General features: G+C 38.1%; 1 protein-coding gene across 2 annotated transcripts in view; it reads left to right on the top strand.

Annotated features, from left to right (window-relative positions):
• The first annotated feature begins 5,772 nt into the window (after positions 1 to 5,772).
• FUT9 (fucosyltransferase 9) overlaps positions 5,773 to 11,457 on the top strand; it is a 28,726-nt gene continuing 23,041 nt past the window's right edge. For both annotated transcript variants that reach the window (XM_003204339.4, XM_010707604.3), the window contains exon 1: positions 5,773 to 5,914. The gene's annotated coding sequence lies outside the window, so the exon portion shown is untranslated. The remainder of the gene's footprint in view (positions 5,915 to 11,457) is intronic.

Genomic DNA, 11,457 nt, shown 5'->3' with positions numbered 1-11,457 from the left:
TAACTTCTGCCTATTGAGCATAAATATATTTTATGAAGCTCCCTCCTAACTTGAGCTCAAAGGGGACAAACTCTGTAGAGAAAATCCCTTCATTCAGAGGTGCAAGGCTAGAACGCTTTTATTGTGGTGTCCAATCTGCAGGAGAGAAAAAAGAAGATAATGCAGTGGCAGCCAGTAAAATATCCTCACAAGTTTTTATATCTCAAAGGCAATATGAAAAGTTAGTTGTGGAAAAACAAAACAAAACAAAACCCAACCTAAGCTAATAAATAATGCATTTAGATTTAAAGTATTTGGATTATTTAGGGGATTCAGCAAACACTAAGCTAAGAGATATCAGCATGGGAAACTTGGACCATGCTGGGAAATGTTTGTTAAATAGAAAAATTTCAGTCTACACAGGAAAAGGAATAAACTGATGAAAAGCAGTGAATGATTTAATACATGTGTACAGGGATGCTCTGTATTTCACTCACCCACATGACCACCTCTTCCCATCTTCAGACTGAATTGCCATTAGACAGTACTTGCAGAATGCACAGGCAACTCAAGCAGAAAAAGAGTGTGACCTCTTAACAAAAGACAGTTTTCATTTCTTTCTTCTACTTTGCTTTTGTTGCCATGATAAGGCTATCTCTTGCCATTTGTTCCTAGTAAGTGGTTTACACTCTGTTTTCCTGCCACTGGTGTTAAAGCTGTCATCTGTGTTTCATTATCTACTCTGATGGGTTTTTAGCCACTCTTCAGCTTATGAAAAACACAGCTGCCAAAATAATCAAGTCAGCTATTATGAGATGCCTGCCTCTATTTTGAAGCTCTACTTTCTTGCACTATTTCCTGCCAAATTGGGGTCAACCGTTACAGTTTTGACACAGCATATCACTTTCAAACATGTCCTCCAATGAGGTTCAATAAGGCCAAGTGCGGGGTGTTGCACTCGGGTAGGGGCAATCCCAGGTATTTATACAAACTGGGGGAAGATCTCCTTGAGAGCAGCCCTGCGGAGAAGGACTTGGGGATCCTGGTAGATGGGAAGCTGGACATGAGCCAGCAGTGTGCGCTCGCAGCTCAGGAGGCCAACTGTGTTATGGGCTGCATTAAAAAAGGGGCAGCCAGCAGGGAGAGGGAGATGATTGTCCCCCTCTGCTTGACTCTTGTGAGGCCCCATCTGGAATACTGCATCCAGGCCTGGGGCCCCCAGCACAGGAAGGATGTGGAGCTCTGGGAATGGGTCCAGAGGAGGGCTGCTAAGATGATCAGAGGGTTGGAGCACCTGTCCTAAGAGGAAAGGTTGAGGGAACTGGGCTTGTTTAGCATGGAGAAGAGAAGGCTCCGGGGAGACCTCATTGCGGCCTTCCAGTACTTGAAGGGAGCATATAAACAGGAGGGGGAACGGCTGTTTATGAGGGTGGATTGTGATAAGAGAAGAGGGAATGGTTTTAAACTGAGACAGGGGAGGTTTAGATTAGATATTAGGAGGAAGTTTTTCACCCAGAGGGTGGTGACACACTGGAACAGGTTGCCCAAGGAGGTTGTGGATGCCCCATCCCTGGAGGCATTCAAGGCCAGGCCTGGATGTGGCTCTGGGCAGCCTGGTCTTTTGGTTGGCAACCCTGCACATAGCAGGGGGGGTTGAAAGTAGATGATCATTGTGGTCCTTTTCAACCCAGGCCATTCTATGATTCTATGATCTCTATTCACTCTTTTGTTTATGGGAGCAAACATCTTAGAAGTTCTTCCTAGGTAGCCTCTTAATTCTACAATACATTTCTACAATACAGTTGATCTATAAATTGATCCTAGTGTCTTTCCATTAAGACCTAAGGATATAATGTTTGGAAAGAAGTACTCTAATCTGATAGGAATTCAAGAGCAACCCAGATGCTGATATAAATTTATTTTGAGCATTCTAAAGCAGTTTGGACGTGCATACTTAAACACATGATCTTAGTTCTGCCATCTCTGTTTTTCTTTTTGTCTTTCTTCTTATCTTTTGCTGCAATCATTTGTTGTGTCTTGGCTCAGACAAAATATTCCTTATGGAAAACTTTCCATGTGCATGTGAATGCTCATACAGCAAATATGAACTTCTGTTCTGATGGAGTATTTCAGGAACCTACCAAAATATATGTTATTTCAGTACTGTTATAACTATAACTAGGTGGTGCATCAGTTAGCCAAAAATATATGCCTCTGTAAAAGAAATGTTGAGGTTTTCTTCAAAATTCTAAGAGATGTTAAAGCCATTCTTGTCACTCACAACTCCAGTTATGAAGCAGACTCAGTCTATCATGTAAGCAAGTCATCACTCTTAACATGTAAAAGTAAGACAAATTTCATCGAAATAGCAGAATTCATATTCTGGATATGCAAAATCATTTAAATTTTCTGTATGGCCTAAATTTTCTGTGCATGGTATTTGCATGACAATTTTTCTGGAGGTATGTAATAGTATAGGTTATGATGACGATTATTATTAGGACTCATTAGGAACTCACAAGTTCCATTTTTACTCTTACTCTACATATGTCTTATAGTATAGACATCATTTACATATATTTTAGTATATCTCAGATAATGCAACACCCTTTAACATTGCTTTTTCTCTACATAATAGCTATCATTTTCTGAATAAAGTTAAACTTAAGTCTTTAAAACTACAAAAGAACATAGAATCATAGAATCACCAATACTGTAAAAGAAATCTAAGATCATCCAGTCTAATCATCCACCTATCACGAATATTTCCCACTAAACCATGTCTCTCGGTACATTTAAACGTTTCTTGAACACCTCCAAGGATGATGATTCAACCATCTCCCTGGGCAGCCTGTTCCAGAGACCAACCAGTCTATAGGAGAAGTATTTCCTAATATCCAAACTGAATCTCCCCTGGTGCAACTTGAGGCCATTCCCTCTAGTCCTATTGCTAGTTATGTGGGAGAATAGGCCAACCCCCATCTCGCCACAAGAGAGTTTTAGAGAGCAATAAGATCACCCCTGAACATCCTCTTCTCCAAACTAAATTATCCCAGCTCACCCATCTGCTCCTCACAAAACTTGTGCTCCACACTCCTCACCAGTTTCATTGCCCTTCTCTCTTCACTGAGGCTCCAGGGCCTCAGTGTCTTTCTTGTAGTCAGGGGCCCAAAAATGAACACAATACTTGAGGTGCAGCCTCACTAGTATTGAGTACAGAGGGACGATCACTTCTCTGCTCCTGCTGGTAATACAATTTCTGATACAAGCCAGGATGCCTTTGGCCCTCTTGGAAACCTGGTCACACTGCTGGCTCATGTTCAGCCGAGCACCAGTCAGTACCCCCAGGTCCATTTCCTCTACATAGTCTCCTGCCACTCTGCCCCAAACCTTTAACATTGCCTGGGGTCGTTGTGGCCAAAGTGGAGGACCCGGCATATTATCTTGATAAAAATCCAGCCTGAGAACACAGTTTCATGGATACAGAAGAAGAAACTTACCTTTAATTATTTCATTTATGATCTCTGAGAGCATCCAGCTTGCTAGGCCAGCCCACAAGCTCACTTTTACGGGAAAAGAAAAAAAAACAACAAAAACCCCTGGGCAAACAAACACATATGTTAAGCAGCCTAACCTTGGCTGCGTACTATATGCATTATTTTAGTGATATCATTATGAAATGCTGTTTAAGCTAAGTTAATGATTCCTAGACGAGATCAGACTGAGAGCTTGTGAAAATGTGTGTGATTGAGTGCTGACGTGATATGAGGTGGAGCAAAAGTACATACTCTCTTTTGATTTCCCTGATGAGGTAAACAGAGGCACAGTGAGAAAAAGTCTGTTGGAGCAGAGTGGGTGGAAATGCATGCCCTCGGTAAGAACAGAGAGTTGACAGGTTTTGTGTTGCTATCTATTTTCAATATTTTATGTCAGAAATTGCCGAGGGTATTCGTGGGAGCCCCTAACTGTGAAATTTCACTGTAGCAGCAAGTAGCTGTACAGCTTTATCCTTATTTGAATGTATTTAACAAATACTCTAAATTACAGGTTCTTTGACTGCTAGAAGGTAGCGCATCATCACTACCAGTAGGAGTTATGCTCCAAAGCCTCCTGCGTGTTTTGGGCAGGAATAACTACATCTTCAGCAGACCAAACAATTTTAATGCAAGCAACAAAGGTCACTTGAAATGCTTGCCTTACACAGCCGAGAGCTGGAAACATTCAGAACACGTTGACTTTGACCTCAATGTTGCTGGGGAATTAGGCATAATCCAGAGAAAACCGCTAACCAAGAGCAACACTGAGGCATTTCCTGATAAAGCCGGTGACAGTCTATCACTTAGCATGTATGAAGCATATAAAAATCAATTTTTTTTTAACATTTTTAAACTTTACGAAACAAGAACTTCTGCCTAAGTTTGGAAAAATCTATGCAACAATTGAAATATCTAAAGGATCCATAATTTCTAGGAAATGAGAGAAAGACTATAAGCCTGTAAGATATCTTATGTTGTGTGTATTTGGTTGTTTCCCTCAAGTCCACAGCAGAGGTGTGACAAACATGTAGTGAAGTTGGATAGAACAGAAGGCAGAAAAGAGCTAAACATATTGTACCTTTTTGATATTCTAACTGCATTGCCTCCTTCTGTTGCTTCAAATCACATCTGACACTTATTTAGTTACATTAATCTGATAGATTGCAAATGTGTATTCAAGGCTTTAAATGTAATCGACACATGTTAAGAATATAAACATAAAAATCTGAAGTATCTGAGTCTCATCCTCCTAAGGGCATTCCTAATATTTTTACCTGTGTCAGAAATAATGTTGTCTTTTTATATTCCTAGTTTACTCAACTCATTTGGATTTTTAGTTATTTATTATACTGTTCAGATTTGGCAGTTTCACTTGCCAGGATCAGTGTCTGTGATGTCCATAGCTGTCATTCAATAATATGACAATAATATGAAATTGTACTTTTTTTCTTCGCTATACCGTGTTATTCTCAATTTAAGAATGTTCACGAAAAGTATACAATTGTTCTTGAGCTTGATAAAAAAGATTATGATTCTGTTCCAAAAATCACTCTTTTTCTCCATTACTATAAATTTTATGTATAATTTTTCATGTTACTAGTGTCACTCTATATTGCAAAGATAAATTTTTGATTTTAACCAAAAAAGTAAACTGTCATACTTGTGTCCTGCCTTCTTAAGTATTTTAATCACGTTTTCTTTGCAGTAAGATTTTTATAACTTTTGCTTCTGGATATTTTTTTGTTTATTTGGTGTTGACTTTTTTTTTCATTTCATGTTTGAAATGGCTTATATCCTTGACAGAAGTTAAGTCCTGAGTTCATGTTGGCAGTTGACTGACAATGACCTTGTCATAGCCTTTAAAATACTAGTTAGTGACACTGTCCTTTAGATGGTGATACTAAAAGAATGTAGACACGTAGAGACAAGATGTGCATATCTACCACCCTACACTCTGTTTTTACCAGTTCAAATTATACAGTTCAGCCTAGTCTGTTGATGGGGTGTAGAATATTTCTGATTTAATCATGTTGCATACTTAATTACCATGACAATATATCTATGCAAAGTCCACTGAGCAGGTTAAACACAGACAGGTGTGACAGTGTACTTCCTCAACATGTCCATTTCGCAGACTCCTTGTTCAAGCAGTAGGCAGTGGCAGTTGTGATGGCTGCATTTGGTTACACAATAACCAATGGTTAACAGAGCATGCGCGAACCAAACACAGCTGGTATGCAATGTGAGTCAATATCTTACACCATAAATAGCAGAGCCGAGAACTAGTTGAACTCTCCTGCATGGCAGTGGGCTGCATGCAAGGACCTTCCCTTGAATAGGGACGCCTCTCAAGATTACTTCTCAAGGCTGAGAGATTCCTTACCCACGACGGATTCTCAGTAAGTCACTAATAGCTTTGCAAATTTTGCATTTTTCATTGATTCTGTACATCATCCTTTAGGCATAAACTGTTGATCAAGTCTGGAACTTGGACCCCACTGCACCCATGTTCCTCTGAGGAGGAGTTTAGATAGCAAACCTACTGATTCAATGGAAGGGTTTCCATGACCGTTTTGTCTGACATTGTCCTCTATGCAGTAAATACCCATGTATACTCTTCCACTGAATCTAGTCAAACTACAGTCTTATTTATTCAATGTTGTTTAATCACTGTGTTATATCAATAACATACTGCTGCTTTACACTTGCAAGTGTATCTCTGTTCTGTGACAACAGGGAGCTGTCTTAATCTCCTACTTTCATCTACTATTAGATATTTTGCATGATAGCATTAGATTTTGCTCCGTGCTAAAGATTTTTTTTATTAGTATTATTAGTATATTATTAGAGTTTTATTCATGCTAAAGCATGAACATGTAATTTTTTCTTTTATTTTTCCTTTTCTTTTTTTCTCTTTACTGGCCAAAAGGACCTTAGCCTTAGCATTAATGAATCTCATTGAGGAATCACCATTTCTGGGTTCTTGTTCTTAGGAATTTACCTAAAAGTTTTTGATTATTGGACTTACTTCTCTGCCCTTCGTATATACTGTCAGGTCGCAGTAAGGTTTTTTAAACTGATTAAACAGGACTAACAGCCTTATCAGAAAACTTGGTTGTGCCCTTTAAAAATTTCTGACATAGTTCTGTTGATTATATAGGGTTCAATGGTCTTATTAATTCAAACACTTCCCTGACATTACTGGCTATACTGTGTGGATTATTACTTTGAACTGGACAAAGGTCTTTATCTTCTTTAAATATCTGATGCAGCTATCAAGTTGAACTTCCTACATGTTTGATTTATCAACACAAGCTAGAAGAAGGTGCCGTGTATCATTCTTAGAATTAAAAGAAATAGAGGCATTGAGTGGATGACTGCTACCCCTGTGACTGTATCCTAAGACAAATCCTGCACAGAAGTGTCTGCCCCTTATCATAGGTAGAGCACATAGCAAACCCCAGGTTTGCTCACAGCTTAGTGTATATGCAAAGAAAAAATGTTTTAACTGTAGCACTTAGGGGTGAGGGGAAAAAGAAAAAAAGAGAAAGCCAATGTCATCCTTTCTTAGCAAAGTCACACAAGAGATTTAGAATAAATGATGGAGAAGTGCTATGATTTTAACTATGCTACTCTTCCATCTGAGGATGATGACACTAAAAGAAGGCCACAACAAGCCTTTAGCTTAATATGAAATGTTTACAATGCACTTGATCCATTAAAAAAAACAAGAAGTCTCTGGTGAAAGAAAGATTAGTTGTGTGAGCTATGGGAGACCAGCCACCGTTTCTTTTTACATTGGAGTAAAAGGCATGAATTGCCTGTGATCTTGCAGTGTTGCTACATGGAAAGCATACTCCGTATGAAGGAACTCTGTGAAGATTCTTGCTGCTTGATGCAAAAAAAAATCCTAATAAAATATACTGTCAGAATGACCTTTCTTATTTACTCAATTTCTGTGTACTCTGTGGCACAGCTCATTTTAAATAGCCCAACTTACATAAATGCAACATAGAGGAAAGATTTTACAACTTTGGCTCGAATCTCTCCTGATAACTCTCTTATCTATATCGCTCTTAGACCTGGAAATAGTATTTCTGAATAACTCTATATCCTACCTTGTCATAAACAAGCGTAAACACCCCTATTTGATTGGTGAAGCTTGTATTCCATAGACTTGATGAGCAAATGCGAGCCCCACTCATTCTACAACGTAAAAAAAGTAAAACCAGAAGGACCTCTGAAACACATTGTTTCTTGTGTGACTGCTGCTCAAAGACAGAATCATATGTTAGGCAGCCAGAAAAATTCACACAAAATTTCACTGTGTTATTCACATAAAATAAAAATGAATGGTTTGAGGGCAGCTTAATCCTCCACAGAGCCTGATTCTGAATTATAAGATTAGGAAAAACTTGGTCTATCAATTTCAAAGAAACTACAAATCTCCCCAAAAAAACTGTTTTAAAGAAATTGGATGGTAATTACTTGTTGATTCAAAATGGCAGTACTTATACATCATGAATATTACTGTGCAATTTCTTGGAAGGGCATGCAGCTTTTTCTTTTAACTGTTCCCTGAGAGGTTTGTATAACTTACTATCAATCTGCACTACTCAAATTCAGCAGCTCTATGGTCCAGATCTGTATTTCAGAAGCCCATCAGCTTCGAAACAATAGTTGTCTGTGCTTGTAAGTATACTTGTCTACTTTGGCCTGAAGAAGAAAATATTTTATTTTTTTTTTTTAGTCCCCTGCATTCCATATACTGTGTATTGTTTTGTTTTATTTTGTTTTTTTTCCCCAGTTTCTGTTTGTTTGCTTGGCTGTTGTTAAAGCATTAGATGGTGGTACATATATATTATCTGGAAGATACCCTTTAATTCATTTTTCTGTGGAACTAGCAGGTAGGAACAACAAAAGTAGACTCTTACAGTATGGCTGTTCTTTTTTTCTCGAAGTAATTTGAGCATTAATTAGATTTAAGAGTCAACAGAAGGACTTTGTATTTGCTTCTTTTTTTAGATGCAAGACTATATGTGACAAGTGAATGTTTTTGTACAATAAAAAAGCCAGGTTACATTTTTAGATTTTGGTAATAGCAAAACGACTCTACTCATTCACCATACATAATTCTATCTGTAGTCTATCTGAAGATATAAAGTAATTAAACCTCACAACCTCTTAGCAAGTTCACTGTCATTATTTCAGTGTTACAAACAATCTATGGAGAAGAATAATTAAATACTTTGGTTAAGATCACACAGGAAATTTGCTGAAGATGTGTAAACTGAATCAAATTCTGCTGATTCTGAGTTTGGTACTTTAGCCACTGAACAGTCTTTTCCTGCAAAATCTCTCTCACTCATGATGCATCTCATGCATAGTCTAAATTAGAAGCATCATTAAAAAGGGAAGTTAATTACCTTCTCCGCTTTAAAAACTATTTGCTGATTTTAATATTGAATACATTCAAGCAGTTTTCTCATGCAACTATAGAGTGAAGAAATCTAAACATAAATCTGAAAATAATCATGATGTTTCTCCATGTTTTCATGGTATAAATAGCAGAAAACACCCAGGGCAACTTTATTAAGACAAAGATTGAAAATACATGGGTTTAGTTGGATTCGGTTTTCAAACATAACAATGCACTAAGAAATTATCATTTACATTCTCCTTATTCTTTATTTATTCTACAATACGCTTTTAGTAAACCTGTTGTTACAAAAAGTAAAAGAACTCTTTGAAGCACCAGAAACTGCATTTTTTTTTTTTAGAAAAACAGGAGCGTATTTAAAACAAACAAACAAACAAACAACACATGAATGTTAATCAACGAATTGTACCTAGAAACCTTAGGAACTTTCCCCAGCACATTAACTGACTGTCATAAAACCTTTGATCTATAGGCATTTCCGGAAAGAGGCAGGGAGATCACTGGCCAGTTACCATCACAGGCAAAACAGGCTCAGTATAAGGAAATTAGTGCTAACCAATAATAGATTAGAGCAGTGAGAGCTAAAAGCAAACTACAAGCACCTGCCACCCCCCCACACACACACACTCTCTCCACACCCTGCCTGTGGGCGGTGGGGGGAAGGCTCTCTCCTCTGTGGGTCTCTCCTTGGCTGCAGGGAGTTGCTGCTGCGTGCCTGGAGCTCTGCCTGCACTGACCTTGGTGCCTCCAGGCCTGTTCTCTCACATTTCTCGCTCTTCTCTCTCAGCTGTTGCTATGTAGCAGTTTTTCTTAAATCTGCTCTCCCAGAGCACACCAAACATCCCTCACGTCTCAGCTCTGGCAGCAGCAGGTCCCATTGGAGCAGCTGGAGCTGGCTTTGCCCTGATGTGGTGGGGCTCCTCTGATAGGGGCCACCTCTGATTGGATTTTGAAATCCAAATGGTCTCTGCCTTTGTTGCCTGCATATTTAGACCCCATCAGAAATTTTGCCTGACCTTCTTGAGTCGGCATGGGCAGAGAGGAAGGATAGCAATTTGACAAGTATCTAAAAGCATTTATTTACAATGCCACAGGATATAGTAAAAATGTGCTTGATTTGAAAATCCAAAGCAGAGATTTACACCTTCTCCTGGCCCCACTTGAAGCTGCTTTGTTCTGGGATGCATCATAGAAGGAGGATGTTTGCCTTCACAACCACAGTGGTAGTTTCAAGTTCTGCTGTAGTAGACAAGTATTTAAGTTTCACTCTGGGTCACAGAGATCTTCATTTCTGAGTGCCATGTTACAACTTAGTTGCTAGGTGTCTTATCTAGAAGATAGAAAACCAAATTAAATGCAGACAGGATTAGGATTTGATTCTCCTTATTTCAACCTAGGAAAGACTGACTTATCTTCAAAAGAAGGTTAATGAAAATACATCCAGTGAAATACATACAATAAAAAAAGAAAGTTCTCTCAGAGAAGTAAGGATCTATCCTCCAGCACAATTATCTTATGGTGAGCTGAATGACTTACTGAGATGTCTATCTCACTCCTTAAATATAAGTAGATTATACTACCAGCTTAGAATGGATACCTAACTTTTAGGATAGCAAAGTCCCAATTGAAATGCCTTAGTTTTTAAAAATGTGATAGATTTCTAAAGCATATAGTCATATAACACCTCTGCAAGTAGGTGCATTTCATTCAGCATACTTTTTTTTAACTTGGAGCTTTGTAGAACTGTGCAACACATTCTGCAAGCTAAATTTACTATTTCCATTTTTCATGGAAGGATTTTGTGAGAAAGCCAAGATTTATAACAATAGTTTAAATAATACTTGGTTTCAAAACCATTAGATGTATTAATCAAGAAACTTAGTTAGCTATCATTACGAGATGCAAATTGTAAGATTAATAAAAAATTATGCATACCATTGACATTTGCGATATTTATATGGTACATATATATATATACACACATATATATACATACAGTAATCATGGGCTTCACTCCTCCTTTGGATTTTGTGTTGAGGGACATGGATTAGTGAGTACTAGTGGTGATAGGTGGATGGTTGGACTGGATGATCTTGAAGGTCTTTTCCAACCTTGGTGATTCTGTGATTCCTCCTTAATGCCAGTATAGCTAAGTTATAAAACAATACTATGAGTTTACAAAGGGAATGTTCTTACGATTTGCAATGGACAATTTTGAAGCTACTATCCAGAGTGTCACCTGTGATCACAACTGTAATTCATATCTGATTACAAAATACTTCTGAATTGGAAATGATGATTTGCAGAAATAATCTGGAAATCTGAGAAAAAAGAACTCAGGCAAGGGTAACTTCCACCTTGGGGAGAGCACAGTCCATCACCACCAGCAACTTTATAATCCCTTCCAATATAATGATTTGTTATTCTGTTTAAGTTGATTATGTACCTAAATAGTAATATGCAGGAAGGGGGCAATATAGGACAGATCTCCATAAATGCATA

The sequence above is a fragment of the Meleagris gallopavo genome, chromosome 2 (assembly GCF_000146605.3).
Source record: "Meleagris gallopavo isolate NT-WF06-2002-E0010 breed Aviagen turkey brand Nicholas breeding stock chromosome 2, Turkey_5.1, whole genome shotgun sequence".
NCBI classification, from domain to species: domain Eukaryota; kingdom Metazoa; phylum Chordata; class Aves; order Galliformes; family Phasianidae; genus Meleagris; species Meleagris gallopavo.
Note: the sequence above shows the minus strand (reverse complement) of the source record. Positions and strands in the feature narration are given on the sequence as shown.